This window comes from Patagioenas fasciata, chromosome 16, assembly GCF_037038585.1.
Source record: "Patagioenas fasciata isolate bPatFas1 chromosome 16, bPatFas1.hap1, whole genome shotgun sequence".
Taxonomy (NCBI): Eukaryota; Metazoa; Chordata; class Aves; order Columbiformes; family Columbidae; genus Patagioenas; species Patagioenas fasciata.
Window position 1 is genome coordinate 7191717 of NC_092535.1, and position 19505 is coordinate 7211221.

Sequence of the window (19505 nt, forward strand, 5' to 3'; positions counted from 1 at the left end):
TCATCCGCCCTTGCCATGTGCCCCTGTAACAGTCCGTGGGTGAGATGGGGTTGTGTCCAGTGCCCACTCGAGCCCCTGCTGCCAGAAGGACGTCCGGCAGAGCTAATAACGGATATGGGCTGAAACCTTGGGCAGCTTGAGAAGCTTTTCCCCCCTGCTGCCTGCTCCGAACCTGGCTGGGGTGGCGGCGAGCTGGAGAGACACGATTTGGGCTCCCGCAGCTTTGGAGCTGGAGTTTCCCGCAGGATTCAACTTTCCTTGCCAGGCTCTGCCTCTGCTTTGTGAAGGCTCCTGGGGTTTCAGTCCATTTGTGAGCTCGTGTGTCTTTTCGGAAATGTTCATTAAGATGACAATAAAGTCTTAATCGTCCCGGAGATGCTGGGGACGGCGTGAGGGTGCGGGAAAAAGTGCTGGGTAGAAAGATGACACGCCTCCCCGCCCCAGGGGGCTGCAGCACGCCTGGGGTTTCCCCCGCTATTTCCGAAAATTTGCATTCCCGGTGCTGATGCTCCCGTCCGGCGGGTGGGGACGGTGCTAATGCCCTTCCTACTGCGTGGAGCCGGGGTCCACCCCAGAGCCTCCATCTCGGCGAGGACTTTCTCCCCCCGGAGTGGGCAGATGTCCACCGAACAGAAGCATTTCCAAGTAAAGATGCTGCTGACTCCTGGAGAGTGCAGCTCTTTCTGGGAGGAAATGGAAGAACACGCACTTTTCTCACTTAGAAACAATCTCCAAACTATTTTAGTCACCGTTTTCTTTTAGGATTTATCCTTAAGTTATTCTCCTTCCCATCACGAAGCCCAAATGTAACTGTCTGAGCCATGATCCGTCCTCCGCGGGACGAGGCGATGTCTGATGGGAATACGTTGTGTCATCTCTTTATTTTTTTTTTTTTAAGGGGAGGAAAAAAATATTTATACACCTTTTAACCAGTCGTTTTTGAATATGTATATCAGCTAATATGCAATACTTCCAGGTTCATAGAGGCGATAAATTTCCCAGTCTGTTCTTTATGGTGATAGGTCATCTTCCTAACCACCAATAAATATTGTAAAGTACTTTCGCTGGAGCTGTGCTAACCCAGGGCATCTGTCACTCGCTGCTTGCTGCTATTAGGAATTATTGGGCCGTACCACGCGTTGGGATGCGCGGGGGGGGGGGTACACGGCACGGCGCTTGTCGCGCTCGCCGTCCTTTTGTGTTGCTGTTATCAAAGGAGCCCCGAGCCTCGTGCATATTAATTATGAATTAACTCGGGGAAAATCACCTTCTGCTGGGGCTCGGGAAGGGGGAGGGTCGGCGAGAGGGGCTGGCGGGGCTGGGAGAGCCCCAGCTCTCCGTGCACTCAAGTCAGCAGCTCCATCTCTCCCTCTCTCTCTCTCTCTCTTTTTGATGCTATACTGTAAATTTATTTCACCTCAGAGAGTAAACAGATATATTGCAACCCCAAGGGTTCATGGGTAGTGTATTTACAAAGGGAAGGCGCAGCAAGCCCCCTCTGTGCCATTTCCATTAATGAGAGCGGTCATTAAGTAAATGAGACATTGCCTTTAGCAGGCTTAAGAGTTCACACACTAAGGAGTATCAGATATTTAATTGAAACCAACAACCCGTCTTACACGCGTGTTACTGGTGTAGGGAAGTGGGCTGCCCTCCAAGAACTCTCCCCCCACAACCTCCCCCATGCAAATTTCATGATTGGTTTCCGTGATGTCATTTTGCAAAGGGGCAGACAATAGCTGTGGGGAAAGGTAAGTCAATATTATGTTCTTTCGCTGACAAAGGCAGATAATGCTGGCTTTTTTATTTTTTCTTTTTTTTTTTCTGTCTCTCTTTTTTTTTTTTTTTCTTTTTTTTTTTTTTCTTCTCACCCTCCCTTGGATTGAGACAGAGGGGAAAGGCTTTCGGAGCACACAGTTGATGTAAACAGACGCAGGCGTTTCGCCTTTAGAGCACCAAGGCTGGGTTGTTGTTGTTTTGAAAATTGCACTGGAGAATCGAGGGGATTTTTATGGTGATCATCATGCTCTTAGGTCCATCTTTGCTCCCTCGCTCTCTCGCTGGCTGCGAGACGCTAGTGGACATGTTATGCTTCTGACTGAAAAGAGGTTGAATAAGCCGAGAAAGGAAGAGATTAATTTAAAAAAAAAAAAAAAAAGAAAAGAAGGCACAACATCGCATTCGGCCAGGAAACTTTCTGAATATTTCTGGAAGAGGATGCTCGCCGGGTTTGTGGACCGCGAGATCGGTGGATGTTTATCCGGAGGGAACCGTGCGCGGTTTTAGCAGAAGACGCTCCGGGGCGCCGGGAGGAGTTTCCGCGGCCGCGGAGCTCTCGAAGGTGCTGATGGCGATGCGAGCCCGCGGTGCGGGGACAGGGGCTCCGCGCGTCCCTCTCTGGGCTCTACCCCCCGCTACCACAACCCCCTTTCTACAAAAACTCCAGCCCGAGTCTGCAGTTTCTCACTCCTCGATCTTTGGGGAGCTCCGCGACCCGGTGGGGGGTGCGATGGCCGCGGGTGCGAAGGGCTGGCGTTTGCCCCCTCAAGTCGCCCGCCGGGTGTTGGTTCTTGCCACTGGCAGACTTTTCTTTCTTTCTTTTTTTTTTTTTTTTCTTTTCTTCCCACCCCCCATATTGACTACTTGAGAGTTCTCTATTTATAGCAGCGAGGAACGAGGGAAGTGTGCCATGTTTGTGGATTTCTCTCTATACATTGACCACGACAGAAATCTGCGGGTTCTTATTTTTAGCTAGCTCGGAAGAGGCTTTGCTTGGCTAATCTCTTTATCAATTTTAGCAAAGTTTTTTTTTGTTGTTGTTGTATTGTGAGTAGTTTGGGGGGAGGGCTGGTGCCTGAGGATGTGCTTGCACTGCGATCGACCCCGGCGAGTTAGGCTGAGTTTGGGGCGCAGTTTGCCGGTGAGTAGGACGGACCTTCCCCGGGGAGGCAGCCCCGAAGCACCCTCCGAACGTCCCCTACACAAAGGGGCAGGTCTTTGGGATCAGGCCCTTCGGAGCAGGAGGCCTGGGGTGAGAAGCTCCCCCGGAGCCGGGCTGCCGGGGTAGAGGGGGCTCGACCGCTCTGCTCTCCTCCCGCTATTGTTGAGCCCCCTCGCTTCGAGCAGCCGCTGAAAACAAGTGCAAAAAGCTCGGGATAAATCCTCACCATCGCCCTGCCGCTACTTTTAGTATTTTATTTTTTTTTCTTTCTCTTTCCCCCTCTCTCGTTGGCTCATCTGCTGTTATTATCAGTCTTTTCCATATGGCCACTTTAATTAATGGCAGACAAAAGGGAGTTAGGGAGGGGAGGAGGAATCCAGGAATTAGAGTTTATAGTTGGTTTGTCTCTGATGCTGTCATAGAAACCAGAAGCAAAGATGCCGCCTTTCCACTTCTTTGTATGATCCTGTTTATTGTTCCCGAGCGGCGCAGATTGGAGCAGGCGCATGTTGCAAAGCGCAAACCATCGCCTGCTGCTGCGGCCCGAGAAGCCCGGGCACGACTTGTCCGCTTTAGCTCTTTCTCTCTCAAAGCTGCCTTCCCTCTCCTCTCCTTTCCCCTTTTTCTCCTGCCCCGGGAAGAACAAGGATAACTTTTTGCTTGCGTGGGTTTTTTTTGTTTGGTTGTTGTTGGTTTTTTGTTTTGTTTTGTTTTCCAAGTGGTTTAGGGGGTTTGCGGGATCCCAAAGGCTAGTAGAGTCGGAAAAGTCCTTCAGAAAGTTGAGTTTATCCTTTCACAGAAAGCAGACGGGAGCTGCCCCTTGTTATCCCGGCGGAGCTGGGGTCCGTGTACCTCGGAACGGCGGGTCCGGGTCTGGCCCGGGGATGAGCGGCCACTTCCCGGGGGTCTCGTCGAGGAGGCGTCTGGGCGGGCAGAGCCTCTTGTCCCCTGCGCAACCCCGAACAAGGGGCCGTGAATCCGACCCCTGCTCCCCGTCCCAGCCCTCGGGGGGGAGAGGGGACAGCAGGGGCAGCTCTGACTGCAGGAGAGCCAGAAATGCAGCTCCTCCTAACCCGCATTCTCCTGGGCGCACCTGCAAGGGGGATGCCGGGGCTTGGCCCGGCCGGAGGGGCGTCCCGCCTCGGGACAGTACTGACGGTCACTGCTGAGGGTGGTGTTGGTGGCTTTGGGATAGGGATGTCCCCTCACCTTCCCCTTTCTTCACCCCACCCCCTCGCCATGTGGCTAGTCAGTGCCTCCTCCCTTTGCCCCCAGGCTCCACCGTGTCCCCAAAGCAGGGAGGACACAGAGCAGGGGGAGAGCAGCCCAGGGGTCGGGGCAGCGGCCCCCACACCTCCCCCAGCTTTTGCTTTATAGAGCCGAGCTGTGTCGGTTAATGGCCCCGGGGGGACACACAGCGAACCCCGGCGCCTTCCAGCCGCGGGCTGGGGGAAGTCATTAGTGGCCGGGACTTTTCCCAGCGACCCGAAGCTCAGGGTGGACAGAAGAAGCTCCGGATCTGCGCCCACCGTCCCTCGGAGTCCCCGGGGGGGCCGGCAGCGGAGCGGCCCCCGTTCCCGGCAGTCAGATGATGAGGGCAGGGCTGGCTTAGCAAGACGTAGCTCGGCGTCAGAGCAGCTGCCATTTTATCAGACAGTGCTAAACTCCCCCCCACTCCTCCTCCCGCCCCCGCGGAAGCCTTCGCTTTGAGCGGCTGCCTCCAAACTTGGCTTCTTGATAGGGCATGCTGCTCATCTTGGGCTTTGAGAGGAGCAATGCACCCTAAGTCAGCAATACACCCTAAACAGGCTGATTTACACAGCTTTGGGTGCTCAGGAATAGAAACTCTTCTCCTTCCCCCAAATCCCACCGTGGTTTTGCACCAGGGCTTGAGGAGAGCAAGTGAGTTCACTCTCTTGAGCTTGAAAAAAATCAGGAGATGCAACGCAAAATTTGTCACTAGCTCCCTGTCCGGTGAGGGATAGAACACTCCTTTTGCAACCTGCGGGTGCTTATTTTGCAAGCGGTGCCGCTGTCCACCTCACTCGAAGGTTTTGGGAGACTCTTTGCCTCCTCAAGAGCTGAGTGATGAGGGGAAGCGTCAGGTTTACAGGAAAGGCCGAAGTGTGCGGGGGAAATCGCCACGGCTGGGCTGGGCTTCCCAGAAGACATGAAATCAGCGTGGGCAGGGGAGGGAGACGGTGGTGGGAGGGGAAGCATCGTTTCACCACTGGGAAGTCAGACACGAGAATTTAATGGCAAAGTAGGGGGCAAGACCCGGTCTCCCCTTTGCTTTTTGTGTGTATGTGTCAGTTTGCAAATGGGAAGGACTTTGTTTTACAGTTGCAAACTGTATGGTGTGGTTACTCGAGCTGTTTTCTTAATAACAAAGGACATCTCCCGTCACCACTTTGTAGCTGTTCTCCTTTCTAGTACGTGGGAGCTGAGGGTGGAGGATCCACGCTGTAAACTTAGAGCTAGGAATACACCACCATGTGTTACTTTTATTTCTCTAAGTAGTCCTTGCTCTGAGTTGTTTGTTGTGCAAATGCTGTTTACTCTCTGGCTGTGCAGAGAAGGATGCTGACAGCCGGGAGGGAGGCTAATAGACCCCAGGGTTATTTGTCTTTTGGGGAGAAAGCCCTACAGCAGCAGTGTGATAGGGACTAGCAAACTGGGATTAATTTCTACCCATCTTCTCAGTTCCCAGGTATTTCTAGAGGTTTGTCAGGGCAGAAGTTGCTGTCAGGAAATCTCACACTTCGTACCTTTCTCCTGGGTTTTGCTGGTTTTTGCAAAGAATAACTCCACTGCCTACACACCAGCGGTGCTCTCCCTGGCTGTGCAATGCAAAGTCCCCTCGCATCTCTAGCATCCTTTAGCCTGGCTCATGTGAAACTTCTCATCTTAAACTATTCTATATCACTTCTGAGCCTGTTTACCTTTGCAGTGTAGAAACTTGGTCCACCACCTAATCCTCAGAGAGGAGATCATGGTGTGAATAGAGAAGCTTCATGATAAGCACCTGCTATGAAAAGTTTGTGGGATGGGAGAAATGCCCCAAATCACCTTGCTTTTAGAGTGAAATGAATTTACTTGAGATTTCTCATCTGGGAACAAGGTCAGTAGTAACGGCGAAGAGCAGGGCTGGGGCATCCCTTCTGCTCCCTTCAGAGGTGGGAGGGCAATGTCACCTCCCACTGCCCCTCAATGTTTTCACCAAGCAGAAAAGGGCTTCGCGTGTGTGTGTTTGGAGGAAGCACGTTCCCCCTCCTAGCAGGTTAATTCATGGGAGGGAATTTCTGCATGTGGAGCGTTTGTCCTTGCAGAGCTTGGGAGCTGCTTCACTGGGAGCAGCTGTGTGGTGGCTCAGCCCTTTGGGAAAACACGGATGGTGAAGAGCAACTTCCAAGTGTCTCCTCCCTGTGCAGCTTTGCTGGATTTTCCCAGTAGGAGGGCATCCCTCCACTTCTCCAAGCTGCTTTGCCTCTGGGGAGAGGTTGTTTCTGCCCTGGGAGCATCTGGAGGTGGACAGTGAGGTGAGGACATCTGAGAGGCATGAACATGAGTTGTTTACATTTTTAAAGAATGTAAACATTAAAAATCACCGGAACAGTGATCCTCAAAAACTTGCAACATTTTGCAGATTTTCTGTGGACTCTTTTATAGAAGGCACAAGCTGGTGTTCTAAGGAAAAATGGCTAAATACACAACACAAAATAAAACCGGTGTTTTTCTATAGTTGCGCTCATTCACCCATACGGTACTTCCGTGAGGCCTTGCTGTCATTTTGCAGGTGGGGATGGGGAGGCAGAGAAAGTTTCTGGGCCAGAATGGTCCAGACTAAACAGCCTGGGATCTTAGTGTGAAAACCTGGTCCCTTTGAGCAGGAGTTTGCTCTTCGGGTGCTTAATTTTGAGCATCACCGGCTGCTTTGTAAAGCAATATCTCTGTCCGGTGCCTGTGTGAAACTGGTCCAGCAACACCCTGGAGGGACCCGGCACTGGGAGCTGTGGCTGCTTTTGCACAGAGCCAGGAGGGAAAAAACTCCAGTGGCTCTGGCCGGTTTATGGATGAGCATGGGGAAAGGAGATGGGCTGTGAGTGAAACCAGGGCTCCATCCTGCTTTCCTGCTCCACTGCAATCCCACCGGAGCATCCTGGGGCATCCATCGCTGTACACACTGTCAGTGGTGATTAGGATGCCAGCGTGTTTTCCAGCAGCAAGGAAATGAAGTTGGCTGTGAAAACCTGTCTAGGGAAGGGGGGGTCAGGAAAGGAAACAGAGAATTTCTAGGTGCAGTTTAGTTGAGGAAAGGGTGGCTGAGACCACTTTGTCCTACCAATGGGCTGTTCCCAGCAAGTGTCAGTCTTATAGCAGAATAATGAAGTGACCCACTCTGTAACACTCTGCTTTTCTTTTTTTCTTTTTTTCTTTTTTTAAGGATAAACCACAATTTTCACCTGAATTAAAATACTTTTGATCTTTGTCTTTCATTGAACCTTTTGCTTCAGAGAGAATAGATTAATAAACACTTTCAAATGGAAAAACATAGTTTGGAAAGGTCCTCCTTTTATCTTTAACACAGAGCTTTAACGCTAACCTGGGCACGGGCTGGCTGTCCCTCAGTTCCTTTTGTCTTGCTTTTTTAATCTTAACAACAATAAATTTGCTTTTATTGTGACCATGCTGGCCTTCACTGGTCACTTTTTATTCTTTTTTATTTTGAAGTCAGCACATTAAAAAAATTTGCAATGTTATTTTAATCAGACCAAATGAAAGAGCAAATCAGAGCGAGCATTTTAATCTGCCCCAAGCAAAACTGCCTTGTACATCTGTCATGTTGGGATTAGTGGAACTCTTTAAAGAAGCTGAAGACTTTTTAAACAAAGTATTAAACATTTGTGACCTGATTTCCATTCTTACAATATTCTCATTAATAAGAGTGCAGGCTGAAAGACATCTGTTAGGTCTTATTTGTTTTAAGAATATTAAAGAATAATATTGAAGGCCAGGGGGGAGTGGAGAAAATCTAAATGTAATATTTGAAGCCAAATGTCTAAGCTGGAGTTTTCCAAGATTATGTGTCTGAGTTGGGGGAAGCGCAAGTCTTGGTGAAGCCCCTCAAGTTGGATACTCCATGTGGTTGCTCTTGTGTGGTCAGGTTGGGCTGTTGGAGCTCAGGTGAGGGTTCCCTGTGGGCTCTGAGCTTTGTTGGATGTTCCATCCCTGCTTCAGTAGTGGAGAAGAGGCAGCTTTACCTTCTTGAGATAATAACTAGACTGAAATGAAAACCAAGCAGAGATGCAGCCTTGAATTGCACGTAAATAGAATTTGTATTTGTGCAGCACCCGCACGCATCCAGTGCTGCCTTGGACCAGCCAGAAAACTGAGTAGAAATGGAGTGAAAACGTCCTGCGTGGGTTCACTGCTTGTGTTTTATTTGATGCTGAGGCAATTAAAGCAAATGGCCAGCTTGGACCCTTAAGGAAAAAAAGAACAAAAAAGGCAGGCAGGCATGTGTTCGGTAAACTGCTTGCTGAAAGAAGCCTTCACTGTTAACATGGGTATATGGTTTGAGACAAGGTTGCTGTCGACTGCAATCTTTGCATCTTGTTTATGCTTGCTGGGTAAAATATTAACTAAAGCATCTGAACGTAAAGTTCTGGTGTGAAAGAATATCAGCAGGGGAGAGCCATATGGTGCCAGCCTGCTAACAAAATACCAAACGCTGGAGATTCCTTTTTGCAGAAGACTGAAAACTCTCGTTCCCATACATAATACATGAGTTCACGCCTTTGATTACTCTAAACATTAGTCCAAGTGGTACAGGCGTCTCTTTGGAGCTAACGCAACTTAGGGCACACAGTTCTTTTCCCCCCCTCTTCCTTTACATAAAAGAAATCAATGTTGAGCTGTTAAGATACAAATATCCAATATGCTGTAAGACAATATGTTTCCGAAACTGCTGCATAAGCTGCCTTTCCTCTAATTAAATATACACTGCAGTAGAGACCTGGGTTTCATTGTTCCTTTGCTTGGAACAGTTTGGCAAGTGCGTGGCTCTCCCTGGGACAGCATCTGCAAGTTCGATCTGTGCTGATTTTGGGGAAGCCTCTTGCTTCTTGTGGGTGCAATCAGACCTTTCTGATCGATGCCGAGGATTAATTGTCATTTGAGCAGCAGCTCGTGGGTGTGTTTACCTGAACACTCTCTGTGAGCTGAGGAGTCAGGTGTGTTCAACAGCAATGGATTCAAACCCCACATTAGGAGGATCCCCTGGTGGGTGTTCTTATAACCTATAAGAGGTGGCTCTGTGGGAGCTTTCATGCACATAGTATTTAAAAACCAATGTATTGCTGGCAAAATCTGTAGGTGATATTCTGAGTACTTTTGAATTCCTTTCTTTTTTTCAAACAGTTCCTCAAAACCAACAGTTTTATGTTCAATAACCCTGCCTTGTTCTTGTCACTGGGCTCCCTGAGTGTGGCTCATTAAGTTTAGTGTTGAGTACCCAATTACCTGTGTGGAGAAAAACCTCGTGGGGCAGAGAAACCACCACAGCAGCTGCCTTGGGTTAACCTGTGTTTCGGAGCCAGAATCTGTCACCTTTCCCTGTCCCTGCTGTTCCCTGGATGGGGATAGGCATCTCTGGGGGGTAGAAGGGGATGTCTGTCTGGTCACCGTGAGTTTGGGGCCAAAACTTGTGTTTGAATTGCTTGTTTTGGCACTTGGACATCCAAATCCCCTTGGAAGATCATCACGTTTAGCACCTGAATGCAGAATTTGGCTTTCCTCTTTCTGCACTGACTTTTCCCATTCTGGCTGTACAGGTGATGTGGGGTGATGGGATGGAAAGTAAATCAGAGCCCAAACCCTGATGGCTGGATATCCAGTGAGGGTTTTGGGTCTGGTCTGCCAAACCATATCCCAAGGAGAGGCTGCTGCTGGGAGAGGAGAAGGTGTCAGATGGGCTTTGGGAGAAGTTGCTTGGTTTCAGCCAAGACATTCTGAAAACTTTCTTGTAATGGGGCTCAAAGCCTAAGCAAGACCCTTCCTTTGGGTATGTGACTCCAGTCCTCACTCTGTACCCAAAACCCATGCACCTGCATAGGAACGAGAGAAAATAAATTAATTCTCTTCCCTGGAAAAGGCAAAAAACCTTTATTTATAAGTAATAAAATCACCATCCGTGGAGGTGTTTAAAAGACATGGAGATGAGGTTCTTAGGGACATAGTTTAGTGCCAGTGTTGGGTTAACAGTTGGACTTAATGATCTTGAGGGTCTTTTCCAACCAAAAAGAACCTTGGGTGGGGGATATTCTGGGTAAGGTTATCTTGGGCAAAGTTAGCCCAATGCGAGTGGCTCTGCACAGAGGAAGGAAAGCTTGTTCCTTTGAAAAATGATGTGGCCATGAGCGAGTCTGGAGTTCCAGGTTCTCCTGCTGATACATACGTTTCTTCTTCACAATTTTGAAGCTTTGCATCTCGCGAGCTTCTGGCAGGTGGAGTTAAAGGTTTGTCTGTTGCCCTAAATATTTTGATGTAATTAGTCAGCGAGCAACTAGCTGCTTTTGCCCAGAGAAACGCTCTCTCCAAGAACACAAGTGACAGGAGAGGATTAATAGCCTTCTGGAGAGAGCTGCTCTGTTTTTTTACTAAAAAAAAAATGCCTGGGAGCAATGTTGCTGCTTTAAAAAAAAATGACAGTCTAAACAGTTAACTTTGCCTGCAGTGTCTCGGAGGAGCACAGGGTTGTCAGTTCCTCTCCTGCATCCCTTAGAAACTTTCAGCTCCCCCCCAGCTGCGGGGATGCCGGTCGCTGCCGGGCCAGCAAAGCAGCTCTGGCAGTTCGGCTGCATCCCCGAGCAGGAAGCATCGCTGAGGAGAGCAAGAACACCCCATCAGAGAGGGGAGCATTGGGAAAATAAAGGTTTGGAGGAGAATTAAACTTCCCAGTTAGAGGATATGAGCTAATTCTTGGCTGGGGCTTCTAGGGACTGAACACATCGCTTGGGATTTCGCTTCTCCCGGCTCCGCTTTGGGGTGAAACTGCTGTAGCCCAGGGGGCTCAGCCCGTGCAAGAGGCTGGATGAAAGCTGCTCCAGGAGCCCATGGGCACCCAGCTGCTGCCTTGTCCCTCTGCCTCATTGTCCCCACTTCGTATTCACAAGCAAGCGCAGGCTGCTGTGGGAGAGGCAGAAAGGTATCACTCGCCTCTATTTAATTTCAATTACACGGGGTCCGCAGGAGCGCTAAAAGTGGTGCCAGCAGGGTTATAAACTTCACATATTTGATGATTCTCCTTCTATTCAAGCAAGTGGTGCACAGCAGCCACCCCATTCAGCGGTGCTAATCCCGGGGGGCCGTGACATTAGGGCTGGCAGACCTGTGCGCTGCAATGGGGGCTCCTTTTGGATAAAGACATTGGAAGGGTCAGCTCCATCGCCTTGTTTCATATGTGACACCCTGTGTGTCCCTGGTCTGGAAGGTTTGGTGTGGAAATGGGCTTTGTTTTGGGGGTGCTGAGCCTGTGGCACGGGAGGGGATGCTTTAGGGATTATGGGGGGCTGCGAGCCAGCGGGCACTGTGCAGGGCTGCCTCTGACCCCCGGGGAGCTGTTGCCACATGATGATCTCACCTCCTTTTATGCCTTATTGCTTCTGTCTGTCTGACTCCGTGTGACACACGCTTACGTGTCAACTTTTCACTTCTCATACGGCAGCAGAGAGGAAAAGCTTAATATCATAAAGACAAGCTGGCAGCTGGGAAGGAGCCCACTTAGTCATCCAACTTTGCGTCAGAAGCGCTGCCAGCATCTTCCCTGGCTTTTCCAGGCAGCTTCTCCCTCCTCTGCATGACCTGGTGTCACACAGGGTAGAAATCCCCATCCAGAAAAGTCAACGTTGTTTGCTCAAGCAGGTGCTGGACCTCAGACCTGTGCTGAGGGCAAAAGGGTTTGTGTTTCTTGAACGCCTCGGTGTGCCCAGCTTGGGGCAGCAGCAATGTGGGGGTTTGTAATTTTTTTCTTTGGCAAGGATAACATCCCAGGGCAGATCCCAATTCACTTGGGCTGTGACAGTCAACACTGGGGCATCTTGGGAGGTTTGGAGCCCAGAAAGAACTGAAGAGTCATTGAGAGCTAAATCTATAGATGAGTGAAATGACAGAGGAAATATCAGTTCGTACCTCACCTGTTTCTTTTAGTCCCTACATAATGGAAAAATCTATATTTGCTGCTCAGAAACAGGTACTGAGCTGAACGACGTGTTGCCCTCTTCCAGCAAGGCCATCTGGAGCTTTTCTCACTTGCTATTTCTCTGTGTGAAGAACCTCATTTATTACCTTTACTTTATATATTTGGCTTCCTCGCCGGACACAGCCTTGTCTCCCCGCCTCCGCAGGCACAATGCCCGCACTTGCTTTTCCTCTTCTCTCCCAGTTTCCAAACTGCTGATAGAGCAGCTTGGACACAGCCTGTCAAACCTCCCCAGGTTTTGCAGGTTATTTTCCCCTTCCTGAGGATTCTGTGTTTCAGCAGCACCACGGGAAGGGTTTAAGACAGAAAATGCTCTTGTAACCTCACCTTGAACCATCACCTTGTTCCCTTCGGCAGCAACACGTCTCAGAGCTGCTTCCTTCACCCTGGCCCAGGACAGGCTTATCCAAAACCATCTCTAAAAATTCATCCGTGTTGAATTCTCCTGCTGGTGTTTCGACACATTGGCTCCACAGAGGCTTTCGATTTGGTAGGAAAAGTAATTATTACTGGGGTGCAGTTTAGCAGTTGTGTTTTACAGTGCTGGTAAGGTTAAAAGAAATAATAATAATAATATAAGAAAGACTCAGCCAGAGTAACTGCCTGCAACATGCTATTTGCATTTTTAAGGAAATACTTCTTTGAGACAGCTTGGGTGAAAGGTCGGCATTTGCATATAAATGGAAAAGAAAGTGTGTGATGCTGGAAGTTACATCTATATTATTTTCTCAGCAGTGAGTTGCTGTTTCGGAGATTAAGGGACGCGGTTTGCATTTGGCTTTTATTGAATAGAGAAGGTACCAGGAAAGCCAAATTAGAACAAAATAATGAGGAAAATGTGCAAGAAGCAAGATGCAACATCCTGTTTCTCCGAGATGCTCTCCCGCGTGCCTGACCCGTTACACACTGCTTGCACCCGCGCTGGGCACAAATGGGGAGCGTTGTTGAGCAGGATCCCTCTGCGTGCACTGAACGATGGATGCTGGAGATGGAACCGGCGACAGGAGCTACCTGTGCGGTTCATAAGTCTGGCAGAGGAGGGGATGCTGGCACTCAGGATAAGCCAGGGCTTGCTTGACTTTTATTTATATATATATATATATATATTTGGGCTCAGATATGTTTGGAAAGGAGTTAATCAGCAGGCTTGTACAAAGTTCCTACTATTGCGATAGGAAAAGACACACTGGGCAGCTCTTAGTGGCTGGCAGGGCAAAGGCGGGAGACAGAGATGCCCGTGGCTCAGCTCTTGCTTTCATCTTGAAGGGGATCAGCATCAGCTGAGAGATTTTCCAAGCCTTGACGTTGCCCTGGGCCTTGGAAACCCCAAAGGGGTTCTCCAGTGGAGAACCTCATGGCTTTGTTTTCCCTTGTGTTGGTGGTCCTGCTCACCAGGCTCGGAGCAGCTTTGCATTTTGACATCTCCCCCAAGGAGCCAGGGGAAGATGGGACGTTGAACAATGTTCATTCTTTATTCTTTTTGATCAATATACTTAAGAACAATGCACAGACAGCAGTGCTAATGTGGACACGCAGCATTTTTTCTTCTGTTGAAGAGTACACAAGTGATGCAAGGAGGGAAGGGGAAAACCGCCTCCTATATCTTCTGCAGCACTGCGTAGTGCCCTTCTGCCACTGTGTAGAAGAAAAGACTCTAATAAAAAGTCTTATTAACTAGCCATGAACACTGGAGCATGAATATTGCTGTTAATGAGGAGAGCCTGCAGCCTCATTTGCTGCCTTTTGCATCGTAGGTGCACTGAGGACTCCAGCTCCTCCTGTACCATCCTGCAGTGCTGGATGACACAGGGTGAAATGTTGGTGACTGCGTAGCCAGATGGAAGCCCTGGTGCTCCCCTCTCCTCTGTGCCCCCCGGACCCGCAGAACTGAGCGGGGCTGTACTTGGATGTTGGTAACAAACTCCTCTGAGTTGTGCTGGGGCTGAGCTGGTCACTTAGTGGGTTTGCAATGCACACCATGCTGCAAGAGCCCGTTTGGCAGTGAAAGCACTGGAAAGGACGAGACTGCTCATGGTTCCCACATTTCTCCTTTTGTAGAGATCATAAGCTCTTTGTGGCTTGTCTAAGTGAGATCCCCAGGTGAGTGTGTCAAAACTCAACATCTGCTTGGTGCTTGCCCAGCCGCTTTGCAAAAATGCAGAAGAAAAGTATCTTTAGGTCAGCAAACAAAGAAAGAACAAATTGCAATCTTGCTGGCCTTGCTATGTCTCCCATCCATACATCCCATCCTAACTGATTATTAAATCATATTTGCTGATAAGTATGAGATGTAATATCTATTATACAGCTGTTAAACCTCAATTAATACATTTTAATGATCAGTCATTTACTGTGCAATATACAATTAACATCCAGTATTAGATCTTAAATTAAATGCATGTTTGGGAAGCTAAATTTAAAGCACTGAACATAGCCGTGCCACAGAAAACAGCAATAATTGTGTTGAATAGACAGTATGTCTGTGCCCTGAGGGGGGGTTAAACCAACACTCCTCGCATCAGAGAAGAATTGTTAAAGTAGCTGGGTTCTACTTTTCCAGTGTAGTTTGATCGCTACAGAGGTTTTCATTCATCTCCTTTGAAAGAAAAGCACCCTGATGCATCGCTGCTGCGCTCCTGTGAGCGTGAAGGCTGAACTGGCAGGGGCTTGTGCGGGGTATGGGCTCGGAGGAGCCTTTTCTTGGCAAGGGCTAGGGGTAGTGGGGGGGGACAATTAGTGTGGGGGGCAATTAGTGCTGCATCAGGCTGGGATGGGCTGTGCTGGGTCCTGGGGCTGCACAAGGAGGCTCAGTGGTGCGGCGCATTTGTGGGACTGAAGCCTTAAATCAAATATAAGACTCGTGTTGCCTGCAGGAAGAGAAGCCCTTGCTGCACCGTGGGTTTGGGGACAAGCAAATTCAGTTCTCAATGTTCTCCTGGTGATGCTGGTGGCCCTGGAGAGCTGCGTGTGTGGGTGGTACCCTGCAAAATGCAGAGGTGTTGGCCAGCAAGGAGAGGCCCGTGGGTGGCTTTTACAGCTTAGCAAAGATGCAAAATATGGATTTGGGGTTTTTTATTTTTTTAATGAATATGTCCCCAATGCTGCTGCTGTGCTTGCTCTGGGAAGGGAGTCCGTGCAGTCCGGTGGGACACAGAAGGTCCCAGCCTGCTCTCGGCACGTTGCTGCCTTGTTAACGCAGGGTTCACCCTTCCTGTGAAAAATGTGCCTGAACAAAGATGAAGAAAAATTGTACTCCCTTCCTTTTTCTTTTCTTGCACTTGGGGGAGTAAATGAAGATTGATATGTTTTTCTTCTAGTCTTTCAGTTTAAATATGCAGTGACACATTTTATGAGGAAATAAAGCCTTCACCTCCCATCTTCTCTCCACGGAACCTGTCTCTCACCTCATCACGGTGCTATAGCAGATGTAACGTCTGCAGAGATTTGGGGGCAGCCTGCAGGCAGGGCTCCCCATAAGGACATGTGGGACCGGCTGCCACCCAGGCAGCCCCTCCTGCAGTGTCCTGCATCGATTTCTATTCACCTTCAGCACCCAAAGTTTCCTCTGAGGTTTATTTGTTTTACTTTTGGGGGAGCTTTCTGCCATTCTTTGGAGGGTTTAATTTTTTATTTTTTTTTTCCTGGGAAATCAATGCTTTCTTCTCAATTTGGGAATGGAAAGTAAGTCTGATTAACACTCAGAATTGTGTGTGGTCTCCCTCCCAGGTTTCCAAATTTTCTTGTTTGGGCCTGATGAGAGTGACCCAAAGGTCTCACAGAACTTGCTCTTTCATGCTAAGATTCTGTGCAACTTGCAATGCTTCGGTTCACAGCTGACCCTTTCTCTGCAGGTATTTGTGAAGGAGAGAAGGGGACAAACATATACAAGGTTTGGGAAAGAACCTCATTTTGGAGAGGGTACACTGATGCTTTGGTGGTAGATTGTCAGAAATGTTGATGGGGAAAAAACGAGGGACCCCGGTGTGTGGTGGAAACCGAGGATGGAGCAGGTGGGGGAAAGCTGGCGATTCCATTTGGGATGGGAACACCAGGCACTGATCTATCAGACCAGCTGAGCATCTGCGTTATTTTTCAAGGGGGAATAGATGCGAGCGCTCTGTGCTTTGCCTGTCCCAGCTCGGTGCCAGGAGGCAACATCAGGACATGCTGTTCCCTCCAGGATCTGCTTCCCATGGGCAGAATTTTGCATTTAAGCCAATATTCTGCATCTCCTGGGTGGCCCAAGGAGGGGTTAAATGATGTGTCCTTCACATCACGGGTGAGCTGCATTTCTGCTGAATGCAGGGTCCGGAGGCGAGGTGGAAAGGGCACAGCCAGCAGTGCAAGCTGATCCTCTCCGGAGAGCAGATGCATTTAAGCAGCACAGAGCAGAGGAAATGTGATTCATATGATGACGGAGCTGCCTTGGCCATTGGACCTGGGCTGGGCAGGGGGACAGGAGTGGGGAGAAGGACGCTGAGCTGGGGTGGCAAACGCACCCTCAGCCTGGTCAAGGCTCATCACCTCAACATGCAGCTTCTTCCCCTCCTCTTGCTCACTGGGATGAAGGCACAGAAGGTTGGAACAGGACGCGTGATAAGGACAAGCTGTCGTCTTGGGCCTCAGCAGCCTCTAGAGCTCACCCTTAGCCTGTGACTTAGGCACGTGTGAGCAAAACTGGCTCAAGGAGCAGAAGTGTGCGTGTGTTTTGCTATTTTTTAACTCCTGAGGGTTGAATCTTGTGACCTCTCAACATTTCAAAAATCTTCTGAGCTTTCTTTAGGGTTATCTATTGTTTCTATGGTTTAACTCTCTGTCTCTGCCCCCACTGCATCCCAGAGAGAATGTTCCTGCTTTAAAACATGCTGTTTGGGAGAAGGATGTCCAGAGAAATGCTTCAGATAAGCAGGCAGGCTGTACTGTCCTACGAATGTGCATCTTTATTTTTTCTTTTTTGATGTTTTTTTCCTCTCTGTCCCTTTCTAGCTTCTTTCCCACATTTCGCTTGGTCTTCATCATCTGCCTGGCCATCTGTGCCTCTCTGCTCCCTTTTCTCAGAGCTTCTGCAAAGCAGAACAACGTTTCAACAACTCTTGGATTTTGTTTCCAAGCCCTGTGCCTTTCCTGTGGGTCCAGGCTGGAATACAATGCTTCAGACAGGGTTTGCAGTGGAGTCTCCAATACAGATGTTTCTCCTGCGAAACCTAGGATAGTCCCCCCAGCTGCTGTCCTGACTTCAGAACAGCTCTGTTTCAGGACAAATATGTGAAGGTGACTTTCACGGTCACCTGTCCTAGGCACTAACTTGGATTGTATGTCACCATAGGATCGAATTATCCCAGTCTTTCAATGTACTTGTTCTTACAAGAACACTATGAGACATACTGGTTGTTCCTTAATGTCTTGCAGATAGAGAACAGACACAGGCAGGGGAGGAATAAATTCCCCAGCTCTTTTCTGTGCATTCTCCTAAAAGCTGCTCTGTGGCAGAGCAGTTCTAAAGTTGCTTGGCTAGTGTCCATTGCTGGAAACACCCACCTTGGGCAGGTTTCCTTTAGTTTGTGTGAGACCTTCCCCCTGCTTTCCCTGCCTTTGACATCACCCCAATAATAGAAACATCAAGTCAAAAAGCATGGCAGTCCGTTTGGCAGAGGAAATGAAGCCTCTGCCCTGAGCTCTTCCCCGGGCTATTAGCATCCTGAAATGAATGAGCGCGCCAGCAAGCATGTAGCTCCTTATGTGCGTCCTTCTGGGGGATGCTTTCCTTTTCCTTTGCACGGGTGGTGGAAAATGCATGGAGCAAGACTTGGAGAACAGGCAGTAAATTATTCAATACTCAGTGCCAGAGGGAGCCACAATTAGAGATGTAAGGGGAATGCTTGCCGCGCCGGCACCCAAAGCAACAAGGGTTTGCCAAGGTGAGCTGTGACACTGGGGACCTGGAGACCAGTCTGGGGGAAAAAGCTCTTGATCTCGTCACCATGAGCAATAACAGTGTGGGAGGGGAAGCTCTGCCAGTAGCTCCTGCACCACAACAGCTGCTGCAGATCCAGCTGTGTGCAGCAGGGCTGGTGCTGGACCCATGGAGATGTTTGAAGTTGTATGAGACGAAGGGAAAGTTTCAAGAATCTGCTCATAAAGGACATATTTCCCGTAATTTTATTTTCAGATGGAGGATCCTCTCTGCCTGCTCTCCCTCGTGCCCAAAGCAGCCGTGTTTCAGGGAGCTTTAACTTTGAGGTTCTCATCTTGTACTTTCGCTACATATTCTTGTAATGACACATTCCCAAAATGCCAGTGTCACTGGGTGTTGTCATGGAAACCCGAGTGGGGATTCCACTTGGCTCTCAGCGATGCCCTGTTAATGGGTCCCATCCACTGCTGTAGATGTGCAAATTTTTTTGAAAGATTAAAAGTTCACTTAATCTCTGGAAAGAGAAGAGAGTGGAAGGGAGAAGCCCTTTGCCCAGCCCACCAGTGACCCTCACTGCTAATACTGGGTTTTCCAGCTGAGGACCGAGTTGAGCAGCGTTGCACAGTGTTTGGGGTTGGCTGAGGGTGCACACACAAAATTCATCGCGGTTGGGGCTCTTGGCCCTGGTCTGGCATTCTGGGGTCCTGCTCAGGGCATGGAGACCCTCAGACTGGATTTGTGTGGCCATTAAATAAAGCAGGCAGGGAATAAATATTGTGGTTTTGCCTCTGTCTGATGCTGCTGATGAGGTGGTGGGCTGGCGCTGTGTCCTGACCCTATGTTCCTTTTCCCTTCCCCAGAAAATGAGTTTCGGGGTGAGCTGCTGAATCAGAGGTGGACCTGTGGAGAGAAGATCAGCAGCTGTGAGGGAGCTGCCAGCCTGCACGGCACACACATCAAGGTGAGCAGAAAGCCCTCGGTCCTCCACGGCTGTGTAGCTTTCTGGTATGGTGACCCTCTGCCCCAGGACAAAGGCTACGTGCTGCTCCAGCCCTTATGGACCAGGTGGTCCTGGGGGGATGGAGCCTTTCCAGTTCCTAAAGCAACGGGCAGGACTTGGAAGTCTCTGTCTCCTTGCTACAGCCAAACCTCCTGAATGGTGAATCCAGGAAGAGAAAGCTTCCAGCTGTCATGATTTGGCTTTGAGTCCAGATACTTAAATCCTCGCCTTCCTCTCTGGTCTCATCCTTCAAGGATGGCTCAGATCTGGATATTTAGGTCAGTCCCAGGCCTGTTAAAATAGGCCTTTTCTCCAAGGCGCCGGCTGGTCGGAAGAAGCCCCTTGTATGCCAGGTGAAGCCGTGTTGCCTTTGGAGGAGACAAGTGAGGCA

The 19505-nt window shown here is 49.4% G+C and overlaps 1 long non-coding RNA gene across 1 annotated transcript; it reads left to right on the top strand.

Moving 5' to 3' along the window:
• Positions 1–1408: 1408 nt before the first annotated feature.
• Positions 1409–19043, top strand: LOC139829184 (uncharacterized). Its single transcript, XR_011741541.1, has 2 exons — positions 1409–1751; positions 18975–19043. It is a non-coding gene; the product is annotated as an uncharacterized lncRNA (long non-coding RNA).
• Positions 19044–19505: the final 462 nt, after the last annotated feature.